The sequence below is a fragment of the Onychomys torridus genome, chromosome 18 (genome assembly GCF_903995425.1).
Source record: "Onychomys torridus chromosome 18, mOncTor1.1, whole genome shotgun sequence".
NCBI lineage: Eukaryota > Metazoa > Chordata > Mammalia > Rodentia > Cricetidae > Onychomys > Onychomys torridus.
The window spans coordinates 57484503-57496201 of record NC_050460.1 but is presented as its reverse complement, the minus strand read 5'-3'; the positions used below and the strand labels follow the sequence as shown (position 1 = coordinate 57496201).

General features: G+C 38.9%; 1 protein-coding gene across 1 annotated transcript in view; it reads right to left on the bottom strand.

The window, feature by feature from the left end:
- Positions 1-11699, bottom strand: part of LOC118569940 (solute carrier family 5 member 4-like) — an 80681-nt gene that overhangs the window by 55827 nt on the left and 13155 nt on the right. The gene's annotated exons all lie outside the window — the stretch shown is intronic.

Below are 11699 nucleotides of genomic sequence, written 5' to 3'. Positions count from 1 at the left end.
AAAAGGTCAGATCTGGGACCTGTCAGAATCTGAAACCTGAAACCCAGAGTGGTCCAAAGACTGAAAACAGATCATCACTCTGCTGGTCAACAACCTGTCAGTTTGGAGTAACAGAAACCAAATAACCAAATACCCACCCAATAAAAGCGAGACCAAATATCCACACCAAGAAATACTATGACTGTCATAACTTCAGATGCTTAAATCCCAGAACAAAAACACAAATATGAGCAACCAAAACAACATTCCTATTCCAGAAGCCAGCACCACTATTGCAAAATTCCCCAAGAAAAGCAATCTATTAGAAGCACAAGTCAATGGGTTCAAAACAGCAATTATGAATTTGTTCAAGGACCTTAACAAGGATATGAACAAATATCATATGAAGACCATGAAAGCTCAAACAGTTGAATGAAATAATAAAAACGATTCAAGACATGGAAACAGAACTTAACAAAGAAATAAAGTTACTAGAGAAGAGCCAAACAGAAATAAACCTCAAAATGGAAAATTCAGGAACTCAAACACAGAGCTCAGAGGAAAACCATATCAACAGACTAAATGAAATGGAAGATGAACATTAGATCTTGAAGACAAGGTAGAAGAAACCGATAGCTCAGTCAAATAAAATGTTCAATCTAAAAAGAAAAATCCAGGCACAAGGTATCCAGGAAACCGGGGACACCATGAAAAGACCAAATCTATGAATAACAGGAATAGAGGAAGGAGAAGAAACCCAGGGCAATGGCACAGAAAATATTCTTTTCAATGATAGAAGAATTTTCAAGTAATAGAAGCAAGAGGTATCTACAAGGTGCAAAAGGCACACTGAACCAAACAATACAGGGCCAGAAAAGAAACTCTCCACAATGCATAATCATCAAAACATTAAATGTGCAAAACAACAACAACAAAAAAAAAAAGGACAAAAGCTGGGCCTGGAGAGATGGCTCAGATGGTTAAGAGTACTGGCTGCTCTTCCCGAGGTCCTGAGTTCAATTCCCAGTAACCACATGGTGGCTCACAACCATCTGTAATGAGATCTGGTGCCCTCTTCTGGTGTGCAGGCCTGTAGGCAGGCAGAACACTGTATACATAAGAAATAAATCTATATTTTAAAAAAAAGTTGCCAGGGGAAAAGACCAATTCACACATAAAGGCAGACCTATTAGAATAACATCTGGGGGTTGGGGATTTAGCTCAGTGTTAGAGCGCTTGCCTAGCAAGTGCAAGGCCCTGGGTTTGGTCCTCAGCTCCGACAAAAAAAATAAAAAATAAAATAAAAAAATAACATCTGACCTTTCAACAGAGATTCTGAAAACCAGAAAGGCTTAGATGGATGTTCTATAAGACTGAAGATGCCTGCTCAGTCTACTAGACCCAGAGAAAACTATCTCCCACAATTGAAGGAGAAAGAAAAAAGTATACAATAAAAACATATTTAACCAATTTTGTCCACTGATACAGCTCTACAAAAGACACCAGAAGGAAATTTTCAAGCCTGAAATGAAGGTTAGCTGTACCCAAGACGACACAAGGAATAAATAATCCCAGAACAGTTAACCAAAGGAAGTAAAAGCAACAACATAACAAGAATTAAACACTGATAAATAATAACCCTCAATATTAACTGTCTCATTTAAAAGACACAAACTAACAGATTAGATTAGAAAACAGGATCCATCTTCCTGCTGCATCCAAGAAACATAAATAACCATCAAGGATAGAAAACACCTTAGGGCAAAAGCGTGATGAATGTTATTGAAAGCAAATGGAACCAAGTAGCAATCTGGTGTAGCTATTTTAATATTAGATAAAATAGCTTCAAGTGAAGACTAATCAGAGAAGATAGGGAAGGACACTATCTACTCATTAAAAGAAAAACCTACCAAGAAGATATTAATGCCCCAAACATTTGTGCACCAAACACAAGGACACACAATTTCATAAAAGAAACACTACTACATCAAAAATCATATACTGACCTTGACACATGAGAGTTAGTAACACCAATTCCCCACTCTTACCAAAAGACAGATTATCCAGACAAAAACAAACAGATAGCACAAGCACTAAGATCAACAATTTATAAATGGGACCATTGAACAGAAAAGCTTCTTGCTGCAAAGGACACTGTCATTCAGACAAAGCAGCAGCCTACAGAATGGGAAAAGACCTTTACCAACCCCATATCTAAAAGACAATTAGTATCTAAAATACATAAGGAATTTTTAAAACTGAACATTGAGGAAACAAATAGCCCAATGTAAAAATGGGGTACAGAAATAAGCAGAGTTCTCAAAAGATAAAACACAAATGGCTGAGGAACACTGAAAGAAAGGTTCAGTGCCCAAAGCCATCAGGAAAATGCAAATCAAAACTACAGCCACTGTGGAAGTCTTTGTGGTGGTTCCTCAGGAATCTTGGAATAGATCTATCTCAAGATCCAGCTATACCAACCACTCTTGGGCATATATGCCAAGGCTTCCTTCTACGCCCTACCACAGAGATCCTTGCTCATCATATTCATTGATTCTCTATTCATAACAGTAAGAACTGGGAAACAGCCTAGGTGTCCATCAACTGGTGGATGGATAATGAAAATATATTATATTTACATGATGGGATATTATTGAGCTATAAGAAAAATGAAATTTGCAGATAAATGGAGCTAGAAAAAAAAAATCATCCTGAAGTAACCCAGACCCCAAAAGACAAATATTGGGTGTTTTTTTTTTTTCTTATATGTGGATGGTAGCTTTTTAAGCTTTTGAAATGTGGGGCACAATTCAAATAACTACAGAGGTTGGGTACCAAGTAAAGGATTTAGGGAGGGAGGGTTTCCTAAGGAAGGAAAAGGTGGATATATTGTTATGGAGAAACTAGGGGGATTAACTAGGGAGGGAAATGGAAAAGAAGGGGAGGAGGGAATGTGAGGAGGGAAAACTACCACTAGAAGCCATTTGAAAAAACATATGGAAACCAACTACTGTAGAAACTGCCTAAAATGTGTACATAAATGAACGCAACCTAAATGGAGTCACCAAATAATGCTCCACTGGATATCTTATGTCACCAAGTAAAATCTCCAGTGCCAGGGATGAGTTACATCTGGTTGAATCATTGACAAGGGGGCTCATGTAAACCCCCAAACACCACAGGCTATTGCCAAGTTACTGGTTATTCTCCACAACCTGATGGCATGTCCTATTGCTGAAGACAACATTTACTTATGTCATGGAGAAGTCAAGCTGATGCCTAACTAGAAATTTCACCCCCCACTAACTAGCATTCATGGTACTGCAGAGTCCACTGCATGCCACTGGAGGAGAAAGGTAGTTATCAAAATCACCCAGCTACAAACCCTATGACCTACATCAGTGACCTGCTTATAAGACATTCTGGTGCAATAGTGACTCAAAGGTTATGGGAGTAACCAAACACTTTGTGATCAGATTTTTAAGGCCCACTCCATGAAATGGAATCCACACCTGACAGTGCTAAAGAGGCCAAGAACCTGAGTAGGTAGGCAACAGGCCTAAGGGGAAACCTAATACTGGTATTCCCATAAAGTAACATAGCAATAAAATGACTCCCAATGACCTATTGCTATACCTGTAGATCAGTCCCTCACCCAACTCACTTTAGAGAAGCTTTAAACCTATGAAATTGCCTCTTTACAACTGTCTTCCTTGTGTACCAATACCCTAACTAGGCATCATATCCTACCAAATAAAACCCCCAGTACTAGAAATGAGTTATATCTTTTTGAGTCACTGGCCAATGGGTTCCCAAACCCCACTCCAAATATTACAGACTATTGTCAACGCTACTGGTTACCTTCCACAGCCTAATGGTAAGATCTTATTGTTGAAGTTATTGCATACTTACGTCACTGAACCAAGCAAGTAGAGTTGGTGCTCAACTAGAAGCTTCACCCCTACTGAGTAGTGTTTAAAAACTAACGAGAGGGCCGCAGAGGCAGGCAGGCCCGGATCGGGGTTGGGGGGGGCTAGATGCAATTATAATAAAAACCAGGAGCTGAGCTGCCATCCAATGAGGAGTTGATGAAAACAAGCTCCTGATCAAAAGCTTGGAACAAGGATGCCTTTAATACCAACACCTGGGGAAGGAGCTGACTCTGTGGGAGGAGACCAGAACGGATCTGAACACTGTCTGAGGCCAACCCAGGGCCCAGCTGCTGATCCTGTGAAACCCAACAACTTGGAGGTGTTACTGAGACTACCCTGCTCAGCTGAAATCCATCTGGAAGAGGAATCAGAAACCTACAGTCTGCAGTCTGAGGAAACAAGAATAGCTGAGGGGTTCACGAAAGAGCAAAACGTGACCTGAGCACACAAAAGAAGGCAACACCCAACCACCGAACCAGATCACCAGAATCAGACCAACAGCACCAATTTAACAAAGAAATCCTAGTGAACCAAGACTAACAATTAGAACAAGAGAGGCACCTTCAGATACAGACACTGCCTGCAATGAACATAGGAAGAGATGAGTAGACGCCAGTGCAAAAACACAGGTAGCAACATGAAGACCTATATGACAACATCACAAACTAGTGATTCTACATCTATAAGACCTGAACATACCAAGGCAGAAGAAACAGAAGAAATCAACCCTAAAAATGACTTTAAGAAGATGATAGAGGCCCTTAAAGAGGAAATGAAAAACTCCCTTAAAGAGGAAATAAATAATTCCCTTAAAGAGGAAATGAAAAATTCCATTAAAGAGGAAGTGAAAAACTCCCTTAAAGAGTAAATAAAAAATTCCCTTAAGGAGGAAATGAAAAACTCCATTAAAGAAGAAATAAAAATTTCCCTTAAAGAGGAAGTGAAAAACTCCCTTAGAGAGGAAACAAAAACATCCCTTAAAGAAATGGAAGAAAAAACAAACAAAAAAATGGAAGAAATCAAAGAAAGCCAAGAAAAAGTAATTAAACAAAGGAAGGAAACAATCCGAGATCTGAAAAATAAAATTGAGACAATAAAGAAAACACAAACTGAGAGAATGCTGGAAATAGAAATCCTGACTAAACGAACAGGAACTCCAGAAACAAGCATAACCAACCGAATGCAAGAGATGGAACAGAGAATCTCAGACACTGAAGACACAACAGAGAAAATAGATGTGTCACTCAAAGAAAACACTAAAGACAAAAAAGTCATAACACAAAACTTCCAAGAAATATGGGACACCATGAAAAGACCAAACCTAAGAATAATAGGGATAGAAGGAGAAGAATACCAACTCAAAGGCACAGAAAATATATTCAACAAAATCGTAGAAAAAAACTTTCCTAACCTAAAGAAAGAAATATCTATGAAGATACAAGAAGCTTACAGAACACCAAATAGGCTGGATCCAAAAAAAAAAAAAAAAAGTCCCCTCGCCACATAATAATCAAAACACTAAACATACAGAACAAAGAAAAAATATTAAGAGCCACAAAGGAAAAATACCAAGTAACATATAAAGGCAGACCCATCAGAATAACACCAGACTTCTCAATAGAGACTATGAAAACTAGAAGGTCCTGGACAAATGTTATGAAGACACTAAGGAACCACAGATGCCGACCCAGACTATTATACCCAGCAAAACTCTCAATCACCAAGAAGGAGTAAACAAAATATTCCATGATAAAACCAAATTTAAACAATACTTGTCCACAAACCCAGCCCTACAGAAAGCACTAGAAGGAAAAATCCAACCTAAAGAAGCTAAATACGCCTATGAAAACTCAGGCAATAGATAATTCCACACCAACAAACACCAAAGAAGGACAACACAACACGACCACAAAAATAGCAGGAACCAACAATCACTGGTCATTAATATCCATCAATATCAATGGTCTCAACTCACCTACAAAAAGACACAGACTAACAGAATGGATAAGAAAACAGGATCCATCCTTCTGCTGCATACAAGAAACACACCTCAACTTTAAAGACAGACACTTCCTCAGAGTAAAGGGCTGGGAAAAGGGTTGTCCAAACAAATGGACCTAAGAAACAAACTGGTGTAGCTATCCTTATATCTAATAAAATAGACTTCAAACTAAAATCAATCAAAAGAGATCAAGATGGACATTACGTATTAATCACAGGAAAAATACACCAAGATGAAGTCTCGATCCTGAACATTTATGCCCCAAATACAAAGGCACCCACATTCATAAAAGAAACACTACTAAAGCTTAAAACGCACATCAAACCCCACACATTAGTAGTGGGAGATTTCAACACACCACTCTCACCAAAAGATAGATCTACCAGACTGAAACTCAACAAAGAAATAGAGGATCTAACAGATGTTATGACTCAAATGGACTTAATAGATATCTACAGAACATTTCATCCTAACACAAAAGGATATACCTTCTTCTCAGCACCCCATGGAACCTTCTCAAAAATTGACCACATGCTTGGTCACAAAACAAATCTCAACAGATACAAAAACATAGGAAAAACCCCCTGTATCTTATTGGACCACCATGCCTTAAAGTTAGACTTCAACAACAACAAAAATTATAGAAAACCTACAATCTCATGGAAACTGAATAATGCTCACCTGAAACATCAATGGGTCAAGAAAGAACTAAAGAAAGAAATTAAAGATTTCCTAGAATTCAATGAAAATGAAAGTACAACATACCCAAACTTATGGGACACTATGAAAGCAATACTAAGAGGAAAATGCATGGCCCTGAACGCACACATAAAGAAGATGGAGAAATCTCATACCAATGAATTAACAGCACAACTGAAAGCACTAGAACAAAAAGAAACAACCTCACCCAGGAGAAATAGATGCCAGTAAATAATCAAATTGAAATCAACGAAATAGAAACCAAGAGAACAATACAAAAAACTCAATGAAACAAAGAGTTGGTTCTTTGAAAAAATCAACAAGATAGACAAATCCCTAGCCAAATTAACCAAAAGGCAAAGAGAGAGCACCCAAATTAACAAAATCATAAATGAAAAGGGAAACATAACAGACAACCAGGAAATCCAGAGACTCATCAGGTCATACTTCAAAAACATGTACTCCACAAAATTGGAAAATCTGGAAGAAATGGACAATTTTCTAGATAGATACCACATACCAAAGTTAAATCAAGACTAGAGAAAACATTTAAATGGGCCAATAACCCCTAAAGAAATAGAAACAGTCATCAAAAATCTTCCAACCAAAAAAAGCCCAGGACCAGATGGTTTCAGTGCAGAATTCTACCAGAATTTCAAAGAAGAACTAATACCAATACTCTTCAAATTGTTCCACACAATAGAAACAAAAGGAACACTACCAAACTCTTTCTATGAAGTTACAATTACCCTGATACCCAAACCAAACAAAGATACAACAAAGAAAGAGAATTACAGACCAGTCTCCCTCATGAACATTGATGCAAAAATACTCAACAAAATATTGGCAAACCAAATCCAGGAATACATCAAAAAAATTATCCATCATCCCAGGGATGCAAGGATGGTTCAACATACGAAAATCTGTCAATGTAATACACCATATAAACAAACTGAAAGAAAAAAAACACATGATCATCTCATTAGATGCTGAAAAAGCATTTGACAAAATCCAACACGCCTTCATGATAAAGGTCTTAGAGAGACCAGGAATACAAGGAACATTCCTAAACATAATAAAGGCAATTTACAGCAAGCCAGCAGCCACTATCAAGTTAAATGGAGAGAAACTCAAACTGATACCACTAAAATCAGAAACAAGACAAGGCTGTCCACTCTCCCTATATTTATTCAATATAGTACTAGAAGTTCTAGCCAGAGCAATAAAACAACAAAAAGAGATCAAGGGGATACAAATTGGAAAGGAAGAAGTTAAACTTTCACTATTTGCAGATATGATAGTATACATAAGTGACCCCAAAAATTCTACCAGGGAACTCTTACAGCTGATAAACTCCTTCAGTAAAGAGGCAGGATGCAAGATCAACTCAAAAAAATCAGTAGCCCTCCTATACACAAATGATAAAAGTCAGAGAAACATCACCCTTTACAATAGCCACAAATAATATAAAATACCTTGGGATAACACTAACTAAACAAGTGAAGGACCTTTTTGATAAAAACTTTAAATCTCTAAAGAAAGAAATTATAGAAGATATCAGAAAGTGGAAGGATCTCCCATACTCATGGATAGGTAGGATTAACATAGTAAAAATAGCAATCTTACCAAAAGCAATCTCCAGATTCAATGCAATCCCCATCAAAATACCAACACAATTCTTCACAGACTTGGAAAGAACAATACTCAACTTCATATGGAAAAACAAAAGACCCAGGATAGCTAAAAGAATCCTGTACAATAAAGTAACCTCTGGAGGCATCACTGTCCCTGACCTCAAGCTCTACTATAGAGCTATAGTAATAAAAACAGCCTGGTACTGGTATAAAAACCAACATATGGACCAATGGAATCGAATTGAAGACCCTGACATTAATCCACACACATATGAACCCCTGATTTTTGACAAAGAAGCCAAAACCATACAATGGAAAAAAGAAAATATCTTCAAGAAATGGTGCTGGTATAACTGGATGTCAATATGTAAAAGATTACAAATAGATCCATATCTGTCACCATGCACAAAACTCAAGTCCAAGTGGATCAAAGACCTCAATATAAATCCTGTTACACTAAACTTAATAGAAGAGAAAGTAGGAAGTAGTCTTGAACACATTGGCACTGGAGAGCACTTCCTAAATATAACACCAGCAGCATAGACACTGAGCACAACAATTAATAAATGGGACCTCTTGAAACTGAGAAGCTTTTGCAGGGCAAAAAATGCAGTCAATAAGACAAAAAGACAGCCTACAAAGTGGGAAAAGGTCTTCACCAGCCCCACATCTGACAGAGGACTGATCTCCACAGTATATAAAGAACTCAAGAAATTAGACATCAAAATACCGAACAATCCAATTGAAAAATGGGCTAAAGAGCTAAACAGAGAATTCACAAAACAAGAAACACAAATGGCTGAAAGACATTTAAAGAAATGCTCAACGTCCTTAATCATCAGAGAAATGCAAATCAAAACGACTCTGAGATACCACCTTACACATGTCAGAATGGCTATGATCAAAAACACTAATGACAGTCAATGTTGGAGAGGATGTGGAGCAATGGGAACACTACTCCACTCTTGGTGGGAATGCGAACTTGTACAACCACTGTGGAAGTCAGTATGGTGGTTTCTCAGAAAATTGGGAATTGAACTACCTCAAGACCCAGCCATACCACTCTTGAGCATATACCCAAGGAATGCTCAACCACAAAGATACATGCTCAGCTATGTTCATAGCAACATTATTCGTAATAGCCAGAACCTGGAAACAACCTAGATGCCCATCAACTGAAGAATGGATTAAGAAAATGTGGTACATATACACAATGGAGTACTACTCAGCAGAGAAAAACAATGACAGCATGAAATTTGCAGGCAAATGGATGGAACTAGAAAATATCATCCTGAATGAGGTAACCCAAACCCAGAAGGACAAACATGGTATGTACTCACTCATAAGTGGATTCTAGATAGAAAGCAAAGAACAATCAGACTGCAACCCACAGAACCATAAGGATATATATATATATATATGACATGGAGGACCCTAGGATGACTGTTGCTTATAATAAGATCTGGTTTTACTCAATTACTGAGCAACCCTCAATGAAACATCACAATAGTAAGAGCTGCCAGCTTGGGTCATGCTGGATCAAGAATAATGGGCCTTAGCAGTTCATGTTCTTGGAGTTGCGTCCATGCCAATGGATACCCACATGCTCCAAAAGAGAATTTGACATCACTGCTGCCAGTGTTGCTGGTATAACAGTGGTGACCACTGCTATTACTGTTTCGGGGATTGCCGTTTCAATTAGTTACTACACCTAGCACAGTGGGGACCCTGGCAGCAAAAGTAGCTACCACAGTTAACTAATCTTTCATTCTATTGGGCGTGACAAATTGAAATCAATAGTTATATACATTTCAATTGGCCTTGAAAGCTATAAATTTACAAACTCAAGTTCCACATGCTCTCAGGACACCATCTTACAAGGTCTCCAATTTGCAGTAAAACTCATTAAGGAAGGGAAAGGCTCAGTTGCCTTTAACCTACTGGCTATGGATGGATTAAAACTTCTGTTGGTCTTTTCTGTGTCGAACACAGAGATTGCAAGCCCAGTGCCACTTAGAGATCTTAGGCAACAGTCAACTATACAGCTCTCACACAATTGAGCCTGTATAATAATGAGTATTCAGAGACAGGTAATACCTGGGTGGCGCTCACCAACTTAAGACAGAACACCTGTGTGGCCTTAGACAGGTGTCTCCATGACAGGTAAGGTGACCTGCTGACGTCCCATGCAACCTAAGTCAGAAGCTCATTTTTTATTAAAAGGGGGGACCTATAGGTCCCTGGCCCCTGTTTTGGGTAACTGTTGTCTTGCTTGCTGACTTTGACCTTGATATCCTCCCTATGCTAATTCCCTGCAAGATTCCACCCTCCTGAATTCTTAAGGGAAGCTCCTCATCTGTGAATCCAGCATATTGGGCTTTAACTACTTAGATACAAGATTGTAAAACATCAGGAGTGGGGGTGCGGATTTAGCTCAATGGTAGAGCACTAGCCTAGCAAGCGCAAGGCCTGGGGTTCGATCCTCAGCTCAAAACAAAACAAACAAACAAAAAAAAAAAAACCACATCAGAAGCAAACTTCTGCCAACTGGGGTTCCCCCTTTGTGCTGTAAGTCTATATTCAAGACCTCCTCCCTCCTTCAATAAATGACGTTTGACATTCCAAAAAAAAGAAGAAGAAGAAGAAGGAGGAGGAGGAGGAGGAGGAGGAGGAGGAGGAGGAGGGATCAAGAACATGATGGGGAAACCCCACAGAGACAGCTGACCGGTGCTAGTTGGAGCTCACTGAATCTAGACTGACAGCTCAGGAACCTACATGGGAACGAACTAGGCCCACTGAATGTGAGTGACAGCTATGTGACTCGATCTGTTTGTGGGGTCCCTGGCAGCAGGACCAGGACTTATCCCAGGTGCATGAACTGGCTTTTTGGAGCCCATTCCCTGCGGTGGGATACCTTGCTCAGCCTTGATACAATGAAGAGGGGCTAGGCTCTCCTTCAACTTGGTATGCCAGACTTTGTTGACTACCATGGGAGGTCTTACCCACTCTGAGGAGTGGATGGAGATAGAGTGGGAGGGAGGGGAGGAGGCAGGAGAAAGGGAGGAAGGGGGAACTGGGGTTGGTATGTAAATTGGAAAAATAATTTAATTTAAAAAATACATGAAAAAGAAACTAATGAGAGAGGAAATTAATCACCAATCTCACTCACCTCCAAACCCTGTGAGCTATAATAGTAACCTGCTGCAAGATATATCCATGGTGCAATAGGGGCAAAAATGATGTGGGAGTAACCAACCAATGTTAGATTGGATTTAAGCCCTGTTCCAAGAGATGGGTCCATAACTGACATTGTTACTGAAGGTAAGAACCTGAGATAAGACCGATTATATGCCATAGGGGGAAACCTTCTACTATTAGTCTGCCAAATGAACAAAGCAATAAAATGTCTCCTAGTGACATATGCTATATCCAAAGATCAGTGCATCACTCAAC